General features: G+C 39.7%; 1 non-coding gene across 1 annotated transcript; it reads right to left on the bottom strand.

Moving 5' to 3' along the window:
• Positions 1-11,665: 11,665 nt before the first annotated feature.
• Positions 11,666-11,772, bottom strand: LOC143847596 (small nucleolar RNA R71). The gene has a single exon (XR_013235126.1). It is a non-coding gene; the product is annotated as a small nucleolar RNA R71 (small nucleolar RNA).
• Between the last annotated feature and the right edge of the window lie 4,346 nt (positions 11,773-16,118).

Consider the following 16,118-nt stretch of genomic DNA (forward strand, 5'->3'; position numbering starts at 1 on the left):
TAATATGACCTGGCATCTTCGTTGGTTCCATCGTCGATCATTATCATCTGCTCGTTGATCTGATCCGAAATTGTTCCATTCATGGATCATGCGTTTTCAGCCTTCCAACGGTATAGATGCACCTGCATCATAAAATGACATTATAAACTTCGCTCCCGAATTGATCATGAACAAGTTTGACAATCATGGCCTGTGAATTTGAAAAAAATCTGTGACATCTTTAGTTGATTGTCCCACAAGAGCCAGATTTTTTAGTAGCCATTTAGGTTTAGCATTGTATTTTCGATCTCGAACATTCTTGATAATCGTTGAATATCTTGATCATTGAGGAAGGGCTTCTTAAGTACAGTGAAACTAAGTTGGTGCATTTTGGAGATGGCTTTTAATCTCATTTTGGTGGTGGTGTTCTTGACTCCCCTCACATTTCAATTAATAAGTCATCTTGTCATAAGAAGAACTTTCTTGCTATCCTTCCCGATTGGGTATGTTCTTTGCATCTGAGAAGATTTGCTTTGAACTAAGGGAGTCAGCTGAGGAGTTGGGTCGGCTGAAAGGACTACTGGGGTTGGTTTCGGGACAAATGGAGGTGTAACTAGGGGTGGGTGGTCAGTTGGGGGTAAAATCATTTGAGGGTATAGGTATTCATGGGTCAGGGATCTTGGTGTCCCATTATAAATTACCCAAATGGTACATGACTCATATGTATCGTGTTTGCCCGTCATGTATTGCTTTCATATAAGTTGTAGGGAAAATACAATTTTAGCCTTGGGATTTGCTAGCGCCCATTGCAGAAGGCATTTTGCGGGTGGCCTATTGCATGTGAGGGCAGCCACACAGGCTCGCTTTTCAGCAGATTTGGTCTTCATTCACGAGGTGGCTGCTCTCACATGCAACAAGCCATCCACAAAATGCCTTCTGAGACGGACGCTAGCAAATCCCTATAGCCTTTTACTAGATCAAAATGGTAGTCTCTCAAGGGTGAAATACGCCCCACCTTCATGACAGAGAGCTACTGGGAAGAGGGGAACCTGCCCCGTATTAAAAAAAATATTTAGGCCTTAAAATGGCGACTAGCGCCCAAGAAGACAAAACATTATGGTAGATGGGTCCAAATTTGACTTCCTACAGTATGATCTCTAACAACTGTATCCCGCCAACATCGACCAGAGTCTCTTCGTCCAATCAATAGGACGTAGGAGGAGAGTCCAGTGGGTGAAGTGTGGTATGGCTGTTGATGAAAACCCTCTCTAAAATGCAGCTGGTAGTCTCTCATCAGTACAGACAGGGGCGGAGCTACATGTAGCAGAAGGGAGGCAGTTGCCCCTCTTGAGTTGGGCCAAATCCTTAATAGGCCCAACTCAATTGGACCCAGCTCCCTTTAAAATTTGAAGGCCTGCCCCCCTTATGCACAAGCCTGTATAAACTTGCCCCCCTTATGCATAAATCCTTGCTCCGCCACTGAGTACAGAGTGAACGCTTTTGTGATGATGACATTTTTCTTAAGGAAAATGATACGGTAACTGAGAGTAAGACCAATGGGAAAAACCAACAATCAGAATGTGCCATGTGTACAAAAAATTCTATCGCTTGGAGTTTTATGTGGTGTAAGCCCGTGTAGTGCAGTATTTTTCAAAAAATATGGTAAAGTAGGATGATCCAAACAACCATTTGACGGGCCACAGCGTAAATACGTTGTGGCCCCAAAATCATTTGCATATGATAAACTTAGCCCTCCGATCTATAGAGGAACCGCATATTACGGAAACCTCTATGGATCGGAGGGCTGGGATCAAACAATTTTTTGGCACAACCTATTTACATTGTGGCCTATCAAATGGGTGGCTTGGATACTTTTTGAAAAAATACTGGATTATACGGGCTTACGCCATATAAAATATCCTTTCACTAAGAGTACATCGCTTGTGAGGTCATGGCAATAACCGATCATTTGTTCGGTTTCCTTATCGTTAAACTGGTTTCCCTAGCATTAGATCCTACAGCAACCCACTTTTAAGATGCTGCTGTTGAATCAAATATTAAGGGCATTACTTTTGACATTAAATATCAAGGGCACTACTTTTGCAATACTGCCCGCCATAACATTCCTCGTAACTAATATTTTGGTCATTGAACACTGTAAAACTGGTTTCCCTAGCATTCAACCTCGTAACTAGTATTTTGGTCATCTATGTATGTTTTGAAAATCTTTTCCAAGAATTAGAGGCGAATAATTCTATCTTACCCACTAAGAAGAATATCTCTAAAACCCTATAGTTGAAACTGAATTTAGTGCATAAATCAACCTTAAAACTTGTATAAATCAAGTTAACAGTGTGGGTTATGGTTTTGTGGGGAATGGTGATGATGATGGTGATGAGAGGGTCTGGCATAGCACGCTGTTTGTTTGGGGGTGGAGAATAGAAAATGTGGGGAGAGATATAATTTCTCAATATAATGATAGGCACCGCACTCCACTCCGCACGCCCCCTCGCCCTTACCAAGATGCCCATACGGATTCCGCGATCATCATCTTTATCCTTTTGCCATTTGAAAGAAACTGCAAACGAAAGAGGGTGGAATTAAATACTGGAAAAGTGGTGAAAATATTACACCCCTCCTTTTTTGGTGTTTATTTTGCCTAAATCATAGAGAAGTGCTAGTCTAAATTGTGAACGCCTTGGCCTATGGGTGCAACTTGGGTCGGGCTCAACCCGAACCCGACCGGTTCAACCCAATTTTGGCTCGGGTTGTGTTGGCATTTCCTCGGGTTGGGTTGGGAAAAGCCAAACCAATTCAGTTCAGGATTGGGTTAGGGTTGAGGCCTTAGCAACCCGACCCGATCCGGACCTGACTTCCATCTTGTAATTTTATCTTAATTTTCTTTGGGTTATTGTATTTTTTTGTTTTTCCCAAGGAGAACCCGTACCAACTGACTCAACCCGACCCAATTTCGGGTAGATGGGTTTGGGTTAGGGTTGAATGATTTAGAGGCAGCTTGAGGTTGAGAGATTTAGAGGCAGGTTGGGTTAGGTTTGACCATCCTCAACTCAGGGCTCGGGCTGGCTTGGGTTAGGGTTGTGGTAATGCTATCTTGGGTTGGGTTAGGGTTGGCCTCAACCTGATCCAACCCGACCCGAGTTGCACCCGTTCTTGGCCACATGGGGGGATGTTGATATGGTAGGCCATTGACTGGTTGTAAACCTTGTGATTTTGATTAGGGGTGCAACTTGGGTCGGGTTGAACCCGAATTTTTGGGTGGGTTGGGTTGACAAAATTCGGGTTGGGTTCGGGTCCGGGTTGGGGTTTGGCAACCCGACCAAAATTCGGGTTGGGTTGGGTTGGGCATCAGGCAACCCGACCCAACCCGTAACCCGGCAAAGAATAAGATTAGCACGTTACTTTTTGACATTTTTAGTTTTTCACGTGTTGTTTTTTCTAGCTTCTAATTTTCTATCCTTGAATATATAATAGTGTATACTTTATATACTTATCAAAAAGTCAAAAACAAAAAGTAAAGGCAAACCCTAACCTAGAAAGTAGAAATCCTTATTCTTTATTTCTCTTTGAGAGAAGCCAGCAGCCTCCAATCCTCCATCGGACCATCTCTCATTCTTCTTCAATTCTTCCGCCACAGGACCTTCGGACCATCTCTCATTCTTCTTCAGTTCTTCTGCCACAGGACCTACAAGGTTCTCTCTCTCTCTCTCTCTCTCTCTCTCTCTCTCTCTCTCTCTCTCTCTCTCTCTCTCTCTCTCCGATTTTTTTCATTAAGATTTAAAGAGGCATTTTTTTCATTAAGATTTAAAGAAGCATTTGATGGGGTAACTGATTTAAAGAGGCATTTTTTTCATTAAGATTTCAGCAGAAACCCAACCTTGGGTTGAGTTGGGTTCGGGTTAGGGAAAAATCAATTTGGGTTGGGTTGGGTTAGCCAAGCCGGGTTGAAAATCGGGTTGGGTTGGGTTAGCCAAGCCGGGTTGAAGTTTTTGGGTTGGGTTGGGTTGGCCTCAACCTGACCTGACCCAACCCGACCCGAGTTGCACCCCTAATTTTGATCAACAATTTGAGCAATCCACATAAAATGCATAATTAGAAAGAGTTAAAGGAAACAACTAACAATAATTGCATAATTAGATTTTCTATTATGGGCCCATCACATCATATTATATAAGACCAACAGTCTGGATCACCTTTCATGTACGAAGGAGGCATTACGAGAAGAATATCCATGTCCCTGTGATGCAATAGAAGAAGTAGAAATGACGTGGGCTCACTGCCTTGTTGGGTATTTAATGGGCAAATCATGGAAGCTCAAAGGTTCTTTTCAGCAATATGCTCTCTCTTATGGATTTTTTCTCTTTAAATTCACAAACAAGGATGATTGCACTCAAATCCTTGAGTCCCAACACAGCTATGGAGGACAACCCCTTCTATTGCAACGATGGTCGGAGGAAATTGCCCTTGAAAAGCTAAAGCTCACTACAGTTCCCTTATGGATTAGACTTCCTTGATTGCACCTGAAATTCTGGACTTCAAAAGCCTTGAGCATAATAGCCAGCAGAATTGGGATGCATCTTTACATGGACTTCCATACTACCAATGCTACCAGACTTAGCTATGCTCGGCTATGTATTAAAGTGGATACCTCTTCAGAACTCCTAGACACCATCACTATTAGCTCCTCGTCTGATCAAATTAACCAAGCCGTGGAGTATGAATGGAAGCCTCACTCATGCCCTCTTTGTAACACTTTCAGCCACTCAGCCTCCTATTGTCCTACAACCTCAGAAAAATCAGAACCCATTCCACAGAGATGAGAATGGAGACCCATCCAAACCAAAAACCATGATGCTCTGAACCATACCACAAAAGATAACCTTCACCAAACAAGGCCTGAAGCTTCTCATAGCCCTCCCCCAGATGAATCAGAAAGTATATTGACCAAAACCTCTTCAAACCCATACTCCATCCTTGAAAATCTTGAAGAAGAGAGCAACCATCAGAAGACTGCCATTCCCACCAAGAACAACTTCAACATCCTTTAAAACCTGGACCAAGAAGAAAGTCATTCAAAGTTCCAACAAAGCACAGAAGAAGGAATAGAGAGTGAGGAAGACACTGAATCAGAAGACTATTCTGACCCTGAAGATGTCTCATTTGAATCCTCCTCAAACAAGGAAGACAATTCAATAATCACAAATGGTCCCAAAGAATCTCAAAAAAAGAAAGTCTCTTGGGTGGACAAACGTAATCACTCCACCTTATCCCAGCCGAGCAAGAGGATAAATGTGAAGAAGAGAACCTAGAACTTGAGAAATCAAATGAATCATGGCAGGTAGTTCAAAAAAAATTCGCCAAGACGCTCACAAAGATCCCAGTATAACCCTACCAAATTAGTGAATTATGTAATTCACAAGGGTTGAGCTTTTAGATCTCTTAGGCCTAGTGATTGTCGTCCATTTGCTCTAATTTTATTTTCCTTCTCATTTGGGATGAACAGACTTGCCGCCGAAACCCAAGTCTACACAAAGGGAATAGCCAAATTCATCTATGGACATGGGGTCGCTCACAAATCGCATCCTGCTTAGCTTCATTTTGGCCACCACATTACAATTTCTTTCTTTTTTTTGTGATATTGAGAGAAAATGGTAATATAACATCCCTTCCACTGAAATGGAACTCTGTTTAAGTTCTCTTTTTTTTTTTTGTGTTTTTATACGTAATATGAATGATATCTTTCAGTTTGAAATTAATCTCGTGTACTGAACAACTTCTTGTCTTTAAACAATACTAGCATTGGACAAGTCTAGAAATGTCTGAAAAAAAGAAGGCAGCTGGTGGCAAAAACAATAGTATCAGCTTTACTTGCGGCAAAAACCTGGGCAGTCATCAAGCCAAGCCACCAACTACATTTAAACACAAATAATCCAATCAAACGAAAAAGCCCTTGATTGTCACCAAAATTTCCCCATGCAAACGTATATTAGGATACCATGAATTACCACGATTTTAATATAGGGAAATGATATCATCACTACAATCTTTTACTAGATGCGTGATCGTAGCTTGTCTTTTCTTTTTTAATTGGCTTGTAAGAGATTTTTGAGAACTGTAATATCCTTTTGACATCTCTTTAGATACTAAACCACTAGATGCTTCCCCATCTATTAAAACATTGCAAAGCCCATATCATTTCCCTTAATATAATCCCATAAGTCCTAACTCTTCTTCTGGTCTTCCATGGACACTCTTTAATCTCAAATCCTTTACCTCCCTACAAGAAAAATCAAGGGAAAAAAAAAACTCTTCCTTTTCTCATGCTTGCGCACATTTTTTTAACTGTTTTAAAAGTAGCTCTCAAGGTTTCAACAGCTATCTACCTAGATTGGCATTCAAATCATGAAGGATAACATGAAGATGATCTCGATGCGCTTGAAATATGTTTCTTCACCATTGGTTTGCTCATAGGTCCCTAGAATTTTGGATCATTTGAATCCTTTGTTTTCCCTATCTAGTGTATCTCAAAGATAGGGATGGTGGTTTTCAATCTTAAATGTTACTTCTTTCTTATTATTTGATAAACCGCTATGGGTCCCCGCCAAACCCTAGCTTACTCATATTAAAAAAAGAAAAAAAAACTCTCAAACCACTTTGTGAAACATGCCACATATATCATCAATCTCTGCCTTAGCTTATTTCACAACAATTTTGAGATCAATGTCACTATGTACTCTCAAGAACACAACCACACACCTCCTAAACATGAGGTCCTTATCTTACTATGTGTGGTACCCTCGCTAATCATCATCTAATGATATTAGCCAAGCCCAAGCAATGCTTCAACTTATTCGATATAATTGGCATAGTCAACATATCTGCAACATTATTTTTTGTTTCCGCTTGTGGACCCCGATCTGAGAGGATAGGTGCCGAGGGACACGAGATCCCCCCGCAATCCTCTGAGATCTCCCCAATTGTGAAGGAGAGCTCTACCAAGGAACTCTCAAAATGATGCCACCCTCACAGCATAGCATGAGTGGCGATACAAAATGAATGAAAGAGATACGTCTCGTTCCGGAGCCAGGGCTCGAAACTAAGATGCACCTGAAATAACTCAGAGTCGCCATCCATGGATACGCCATGGAACCAAAACAAATGCTCTGCTTGCAATGGATAACCAGAGATACAAAAGGTTTGTGTTTGGTGACAAATGGAGAAGGTCCGAAGAGCACCCCCATTTCGCCCGAGTGCGAACACTTGGTCTCTTATGCCATTTATTTATTAACTTCGAAGAGTTTTGGACGAAAATCATGTGAAATGGGAACACGCATCTCCGAGAAAAATGTCTATCAAATCATGCATGTCTCGGAGATAAAAATAGGCACCCACAAAAGAACCGAAACAAATGTCGCCTAAGAATAGCTGGGTTATGAGTGACATGCCTAACAAGTGTCTAAATTCTGGTGGACGAAGACATGCATGCTACACCTAAAGGTATAAGGTCTGCACAAGATGAGAAATCTAAACTAGCAGTTAATCACAAAACGGATTAAGATGCAGTAAACAAAATAAAGAATAAACAGAAATACAGGCAGATAAAGGAATAAGCATGTGAGAAAGCCATGAAATGAACACACACTATTATGATCCTATGCGAAAATCATCATCAATATACAAACACAAGCCATAAAGTGCTAACCACAGACCCTAAGACTCTAGTGCTTAAGCCCGAGTCTTTAGATGATCTGATGTTCATCCAAAGAAGCCCACGTATCTCCGCCTTTACGAGAATCAAGGCAATGTAGTTCTTCGCACCTATACTAAGCTAAGATGCCTAAGACATCTAAACCTCTATCCTAGACTCGACCTAAAAGACCGGATTAGTTACTAAAGCTTCTTGTGCGATTATTTAAATTCCAGTGGATTGTGAATTTTAGGACACCCTATATGCCATAACTAAATGCAAGTTAGCCCTAAGCTAATGCAAGTGGTTCCTCCAACCTATGTGTAACTAGGCTGTGTGTCCTAAGAAAAACAATGGGGTCACTAATGTATCCAAGACCTGGTCATCAATCGGCGATATAAACCACCAACTAATCAAACGGAGGCCCTCCTACCTAGGACAAACTCCTAACTCTAACACAAATGATGAGCACTTTTATGTGTGAATTATAGGTAGGAAAAGCACGCATTTATCTCATTTAAATCGGTGCTACTAAGGTATTTTGTGTGTTTTTGGTGTTTCAGGTTGTTTTCTGGATTTTCATAGAAAATAGGGCTAAGAGATGGAATTGCAAAGAGAATTCAAGGATCTATATGAATTCAATGCTGCTGGAATCAGGTTCCTGAAATGGAATCAGGTTACTGAAAAGCTGCTGGAATTGTGCTGGAATCAGTTGTTGAATGGAAAGAAATTGCTGAATTGGAATGGGAATCAACCAAGCCTAGTGTAGGCCCCACCATATGTAGCTTGAAGAGCTAACGTCAGCCTATGGGAATGATAATTTGGGATGCCATCTTTGTACCTTCCATTCGGACAGTTCGAATCATCCTTTGGCAATGAGTTGAGGAGCATGGCCGATTATGTCGTGGCTAGTCAATTCAACGGTTCGGATTGCTCTATAAAAATGATTTGACGGCACGGCCCATTTATTTTGCAGTTGCCCATTAAGTGAACGGTTTGGATCAACTTGTGGGACTGGAATAAGAGGCACGACCATTTGTTTTGTATTCCATAAAATGGATGGTTTGGATTATCTTAAGAAGTGGATTGCCCGTCTAAAAACTTTCCATAAGGGTGAGATTAATTGGCCATCTATCAAATTTGGAATTGTCTTGCACGTGGTAGTGATTTACAGCCATGCAAGATGCTGTGTGATTCTTTCTCTCTCATACGTTAAGAAAGTGGTGTGGGCCCACTATTCTAGTGTGATCAAAAGGGTGCGTAACTATCACTCCATTCCCTTTTTGACGTTGATACACTCACACTGGGTGTCTATAGTGATCAAAAGTGCAGCCCATATGATCTCACCCATTCATTTCTCACATCCAAAACCACAATCCACCGACCTCTTGCCTATTCACTGATTTTTACATCTTGCCAAAATTGCCACTTTGGTTCTCACGGTTGTGGCCCAACAATAGCAGTTTCTAAATTCTAAAAGTGGGACCCACGTGTTATTGTGCATGTGAATGGTGGCAACTTTCCAAATAGGTACAGCATGTTACTTTATTTAATTTTTTAGTAGCCAAGTTTTGGACGTTTTGGGATGAAGCAAGAATAGTATTTTCTATATGCATGCATGCAAGCTGTGGGACCCACCTTAAAGTTCCAAACATAGCAGCTCTCCCACGTCTTTTGGTTCAAAACGGTAGTTTCCAAGTTGAAGTGTGGCTATTATAGTGCGCATGGGACCCACATGGTGGTGCAAATTCATGAAAAGTTATTTGATTCACAGTAGCCCACGACTTTGGGGTTAGAAAATATTATTTTTCAAAAGCTTGTATTGTATACATTATACAATAAAAGTGGGACCCACCACCAAAGTGAAGAAGAAAGTTGCTTAAAAAAGCTCACTCATTCCCACGTTGAAAAGTCAAAAAGAAGAGAGAAAATTACAAAAGCAAGGTATAAAGTTGGTGAAATGGTAAAGAAGAAAAGAAGTAGTTGTTAAAATTACCAACAAATGGTGAAGTTGCTGAAATTGCCAAGGATAGTTGGGGTTTCCAAAAAAACTTTACCCACATGCCAAGATTGTGAACCTCTTTGGAGCTGAAAATAGAAGGAGATTTCCTCTATATATTGCAATAAAAGGATGACAAAAGGCTCTGGATTATTCTCGTAAGACTTTCTTTGGCATTTTTTTTCTCCCATAGTGGAATTCGGCTATCTCTCTCCATTCTCTCTACATCCCTCTTGCTCTCCTCCTCTCTCTCGGTCCTCTCTACAACTCTCTCCCATGTTCTACTCTCTCTTATTTTTTTCTTGCTCTTTTTCTTTTCTTTCTCTCAATCAAGGAACGATCCAACCGTCCGAGATCCTAGTCCAAGGCAATACCAAGGCTTGAAGGAGGGCGATCAAGGATTCAACCATTGTTCGGAGGAGAAAAAGACTAAGTTTACTTTACTTGTGTTCTTTATTTTCAAGTTCAATTCCAAGTTATAATTCGATGTACTTTTGTTTTGAAGTTTAATATTAAAGAGAGTACTTGTGTTATTTTTCTTTTTAAAGTTCTTATATGGCACTTCTTCCCTTCTCTATCCCCTTTATTTTTGTTTCTTTAGCCTTCTCCATGAGTAGCTAAACCCACTATACTTAGGGTTTAGATGAAGCCATGGGGAAGGAGAATGAGAAGTAATTAAAACCATTGGCTTATATAACAACTTATGTAAGGATTTGTATTTGTTGGATCCCAATCACGTATGCCACTGGCTTTCCCCAGTCGTATAAGTGATTGCCGATAAATAAATATAATTTCTTATATAATATCTTTAAATTGAGTAGTATATTTGATAAAACACTCATGGGCAATGACATCAATAGATCTTATTCCCCATAGACTAAATTTATCAAATACACTATCCAATACAGAAATTGGTTTGATTAATAATATAATTCCAAACCCATGGTGGATTCTAACCCTAAGTAATCTTTTATATTGAATTAAGGTTTTTACACTATTCCAAATTACTTTTGCAATTTTCCAATTTACTTAAGCCCTTAGAATTTAGTTTTCTAATTAAATTGGATAAGTAGTTAATAGAGATCATTAAAATTTGGTACACTTTGCCTAAATTAGGATTTTAAATCAAAAAGATCGTAGTTGAATTTGATTCTTAGATTGAATAGAATACACGCTTATATATATAGTGTTGGCTCCGAGGTCTAAGTCCACGGAAATCCTGAGATTTTGCCAGGCAACAGTATATCATAGCTAGTATTCTAATCGGTACAAGAATAGGATTGACAACTAGATTTCTCTTCCTTGAGTTCGACCCGTATTTACACGATCCGTGCACTTGCGGTTATTTAATATTTCAATCAAGTTTTTGGCGCCGCTGCCGGGGAAGAGAGTTGCATTAGAATCTTAATTATTCGAAGTGTTAGATTAGTAGTTATTTTTATTTTAGTTATATTTTTTGGTTTCTTGGCTATCCATCTCTCTTACTTGGTTTTCCTGTGTTTATGAGTGAAGGTTGGGTGCGGAACTCGGCCAATCGACTAGAAAGAGCAAACCGGTTAGAGACGGAGGAAGACATCGAACCAAATCCAAATCAAGTAGCCATGGCGGAAGAACAAGAGCCGCCAAAGAGTTTACGCGATCGCTTCTATCCGGCCCGAACCGCGCAACCTTCTTGCATTAGATTGCCGGTTGCGCAGGGCAATAATTTTGAGCTAAAATCGCAATTTATTTCTTTGCTTCCTCATTTTCATGGCCTCCCTTCGGAGGATGCTTATTTATTTTTGCGTGAGTTTGAAGATGTATGTGCTTTAATTAAGATGCAACAACTTACCGATGATGCGGTAAAGTTGCGGTTTATTACGTTTTCACTCAAGGAGGGAGCTAAAAAGTGGCTCTATGGCTTACCAACGAACTCCATCACCACTTGGGAGGAGTTCGCCGTCGCTTTCCTAAAAAAGTTTTTTCCATTACATAAAACTAATAAGCTTAGGAACGATATTTTACAATTCAAACAAAAGCCATTAGAGTCATTTTCTAAGTTTATGGAGAGGTTCAAGGACCTACTCCAAGAGTGTCCTCACCATGGAATTGATGTGTGGCATTTATGCCAAATTATTTATGAGGGCATAGATTACCAAACAAAGCAACTTCTTGAGTCCATGTGTCCTAACGGTTTTACATCTTTCACAGATGAGGCCGCGGCATGGAACTTCTTACTTGATTTGGCGGAAAAAACAAGAGAGTGGGAATCCACTCAAGAAGGTGAGAGAGCCAACACAGGTAAGGGATTTCTAATAGAGGGTGCCGTGGCTAAGGAGGCCCATCTTGATAGCCTAATCAAAAGGCTAGAAGCAATAGTTGTCAAAGGACCTTCACAGGTCCATCAAATTGCACATAGTGTTCCTATGTGCAATTGGTGTCAAGCCACGGACCATGTCATTGAAGAGTGCCCAACTCTTGCTAAATTTGGTAATTCTAATGAAAATGCAAGTGCCATGGTTTTAAATAATCCATATAGTAGCACATATAATCCGGGATGGAGGAATCATCCCAACTTTTCTTGGAATCAAGGGAATTATCAAGGAGGGCCATCAAATTTCCAAGGTCAAGGCCAATTTGGCCAACCTAGGCCCACCTTCCCTTCTATGAATGTTCGACCACCCCTAACCACACCTCCACCTTTTCAAAACCCAATTTTAAATAATGTTTCAAATCAGCAACCATCGGGTTTTCCAAAACAAGGGGAGTTGGCACGCATAACTTCCTTAGAAAAGAGCATAGAACTTCTCACTAGCACTTTCATGACAAGCCAACACAATATGGAGAAGCAAATCTCCCAACTTGCCATGGCCTTGCATGAAAGGGAAAAGGGGAAGATGCCAAGTCAACCAATTCCTAATCCAAGGAATGTGGCCATAAATGGGAATCAACAACCACAGGTAAATCAGTTGAATCCCATGCAACCAAACTTGCCGCAGCAGGAGCCCTCCGATCACTGTAACGCTGTATTTGCTTTAAGGAGTGGCAGAGAATATCAAAGGGAGGAGGGCAGATCCGAACCTTCTAAAGATGCTCAAGAATCTCCAATTAAGGTAAGTAAAGAGTCATCCTCCATTGGTTCAGAAGAAGAGCCCGAACAGGTAAGTACAGAGCAGGCAGTTTCTCCACCTGAAAAAGAGTATGTGCCTAAAGCTCCTTTTCCAAGGAGACTTGCTAATAATAAAAATGTGGTTGCTAAGGAGAAAATTTTAAATATGTTTAAACAAGTGCAAATTAATATTCCATTGTTAGATGCGATTTCCGAAGTCCCGACTTATGCCAAAGTTTTAAAAGACTTGTGCACACAAAAGCGCAAGTCTAATGTACCCAAGAAGGCATTCTTGGCTGCAAACATTAGTTCCATCTTGTCTCAACAGATGGTGGCTAAGTACAAGGACCCGGGATGTCCTACCATTGCATGCACTATTGGAAATACTCATATTAATCATGCTCTTTTAGATTTAGGGGCCAGTGTGAATTTATTACCTCTTTCTGTTTTTAAACAATTAGGATTAGGAGAACTCAAACCCACCACCGTCACTCTTCAGTTGGCGAATAGATCAATGAAGAAACCGAAAGGGATGGTTGAGGATGTCCTAGTTAAAGTAGGAGAGTTCTTATTTCCTGTAGATTTCATTGTGCTAGAAACTGAGCCCGTTGCTAATATCAAGGATCAAATTCCTATAATTCTTGGTAGGCCTTTCCTTGCTACGAGCAACGCCTTAATTGATTGTAGAAATGGTTTAATGAAATTAACTTTTGGGAATGCTTCCATGGACTTTAATGTTTTTAGATTAGGTAAGCAACCTAATTTACAAGAAGAAATTAATATGTTGCACTCCTCTCCTGAGACTAATTGTGAAAATATTTTGAATGCAGGATTTGAAGAAGCTCTGGATGAAGAAGGCTTGGAGAATGCAAGAGATATAGGGGACTCCTTTTCTGATGACCTTAGCATCCAACAAATAGAATTTGGAGCATCCCTATCTCCGTCCCTTCCCAAGCCTCCACCCAAAAAGGCCCCACAGTTAAATTTGCCGCCTTTGCATTCAAATTTAAGAAAAGCATATTTGGGTAAGACTTGCACATCTCCTGTGACAATCAAAATGGACTTAAACTCGACCCAAGAAGAAGAGTTAATTAATTTTTTAAAAGAAAATAAGGACTCTACTTGGAAGGACAAGTTTCATTTACTCAGATTGAAGTCCTTTGTTGAGTTACCAAGATCTAATTTAGAAGAGGTCATGGATCTTCGTGAGCCTCTTTATTCAAATCTCTCTTAAAAGAAAAAGGTACGCCCCTCTCTTCTCTTTATTGTCCTTGTTTCTATTTTTGCATGCATTGAGGACACTGCATGATTCAAGTATGGGGGGGTAGCTTTTAGAAACTTTCTTTTCTAATCTTTTCTATAGTTAAAGTTAGAAAATTTCCTTTCTTTTTATTTTTGGTAATTTTTCGCAAATTAGAAAGAACTTGGTATTCTTAGAAAGAAAGTTGTTCTCTTATTTTAAGAAATAAAGTTAGTGGATATTTTAATTTTGGAATTTAAAAAATTAGAAAGAATACTTTCCTTTCTTAGTTTTGTTTTCTTTTGGAATCTTTCTTTTTAAAAGGATTTGAATAAGAAATAGAAATAGAAACTTGCTTTTTATATGGTATAGATAAAAAGGAAAGAAAGGTTGAAACAAAGAAAGAAAGAATAATTTTTAGAAAGTTTGCTTCTTGATTATAGTTTTGATTTGTAGCCTTGTTGACTTGAGCTATTAAGTCTGAAGGGTTTTTATGCCTAGTTCCTTAAAGCCAACTGGTTTCAGAGCAACTGACCGAAAACTCCATACATGGGTCAATTAGAAAGCTTAATAAATCAAAGCATTGCACGTAATCAAAAGTAAAGCTTGAACTCATATGCATCAATGTCTATGACATATGCAAATCAAAGATTAGTCGGACACTGCTTAGTAGCCTGGGTGTCTGGTGCATGCCCTGCATGTCATTCACGCCAAAAGCAGTAGAGGATTACAAAAAAAATAAAAAAATAAAAAATGAGTTCTATTCTTAGAAACTATGGGAAAAGTTGAAAGTATGGTGGACCATATAAATTTGTAAGTTTTCTACGAAGTTTCAGAATCAAATTTCTTTTATGGTACGATTACATTAGAGGCAAGTTTAAGGGAGCAAAGTATGACAAATTCAAAAGAGGATTCCTTGATTAAAATATTTTTCTAATTTTTCCAACTTGGGATAGGATGCAAAGTTTAAGTATGGGGGTATTCTTGTTCTTCTATTTTGAGCAATTTATCAAAGAAAAAGGATTGAAATTATTTTTGGCTTTACTCTATAGTGGGATTTGAAAGAAAAGTTTATTTTTAGAATTTTGTGTGTTTATTCACTGCAAACACTCACGAGACACAACTCGTCCACTAGGGTAACCTAGGGGTTTAAAGGCTTATTGCACCTGCTAAGTGCAATCGTGATTCCTACGAAAGTGAGTTAGGATTTTATTTTGTTCCTATTTTTCTTTATTTTCTTCTTGTTTGCTTGAGGACAAGCAAAGCTTAGTATGGGGGAATCTGATGAGCACTTTTATGTGTGAATTATAGGTAGGAAAAGCACGCATTTATCTCATTTAAATCGGTGCTACTAAGGTATTTTGTGTGTTTTTGGTGTTTCAGGTTGTTTTCTGGATTTTCATAGAAAATAGGGCTAAGAGATGGAATTGCAAAGAGAATTCAAGGATCTATATGAATTCAATGCTGCTGGAATCAGGTTCCTGAAATGGAATCAGGTTACTGAAAAGCTGCTGGAATTGTGCTGGAATCAGTTGTTGAATGGAAAGAAATTGCTGAATTGGAATGGGAATCAACCAAGCCTAGTGTAGGCCCCACCATATGTAGCTTGAAGAGCTAACGTCAGCCTATGGGAATGATAATTTGGGATGCCATCTTTGTACCTTCCATTCGGACAGTTCGAATCATCCTTTGGCAATGAGTTGAGGAGCATGGCCGATTATGTCGTGGCTAGTCAATTCAACGGTTCGGATTGCTCTATAAAAATGATTTGACGGCACGGCCCATTTATTTTGCAGTTGCCCATTAAGTGAACGGTTTGGATCAACTTGTGGGACTGGAATAAGAGGCACGACCATTTGTTTTGTATTCCATAAAATGGATGGTTTGGATTATCTTAAGAAGTGGATTGCCCGTCTAAAAACTTTCCATAAGGGTGAGATTAATTGGCCATCTATCAAATTTGGAATTGTCTTGCACGTGGTAGTGATTTACAGCCATGCAAAAAGCCATGCAAGATGCTGTGTGATTCTTTCTCTCTCATACGTTAAGAAAGTGGTGTGGGCCCACTATTCTAGTGTGATCAAAAGGGTGCGTAACTATCACTCCA

This window comes from Tasmannia lanceolata, unplaced genomic scaffold (genome assembly GCF_043159265.1).
Source record: "Tasmannia lanceolata isolate RefF3 unplaced genomic scaffold, GAP_Taslan_0.1 ptg000015l, whole genome shotgun sequence".
NCBI lineage: Eukaryota > Viridiplantae > Streptophyta > Magnoliopsida > Canellales > Winteraceae > Tasmannia > Tasmannia lanceolata.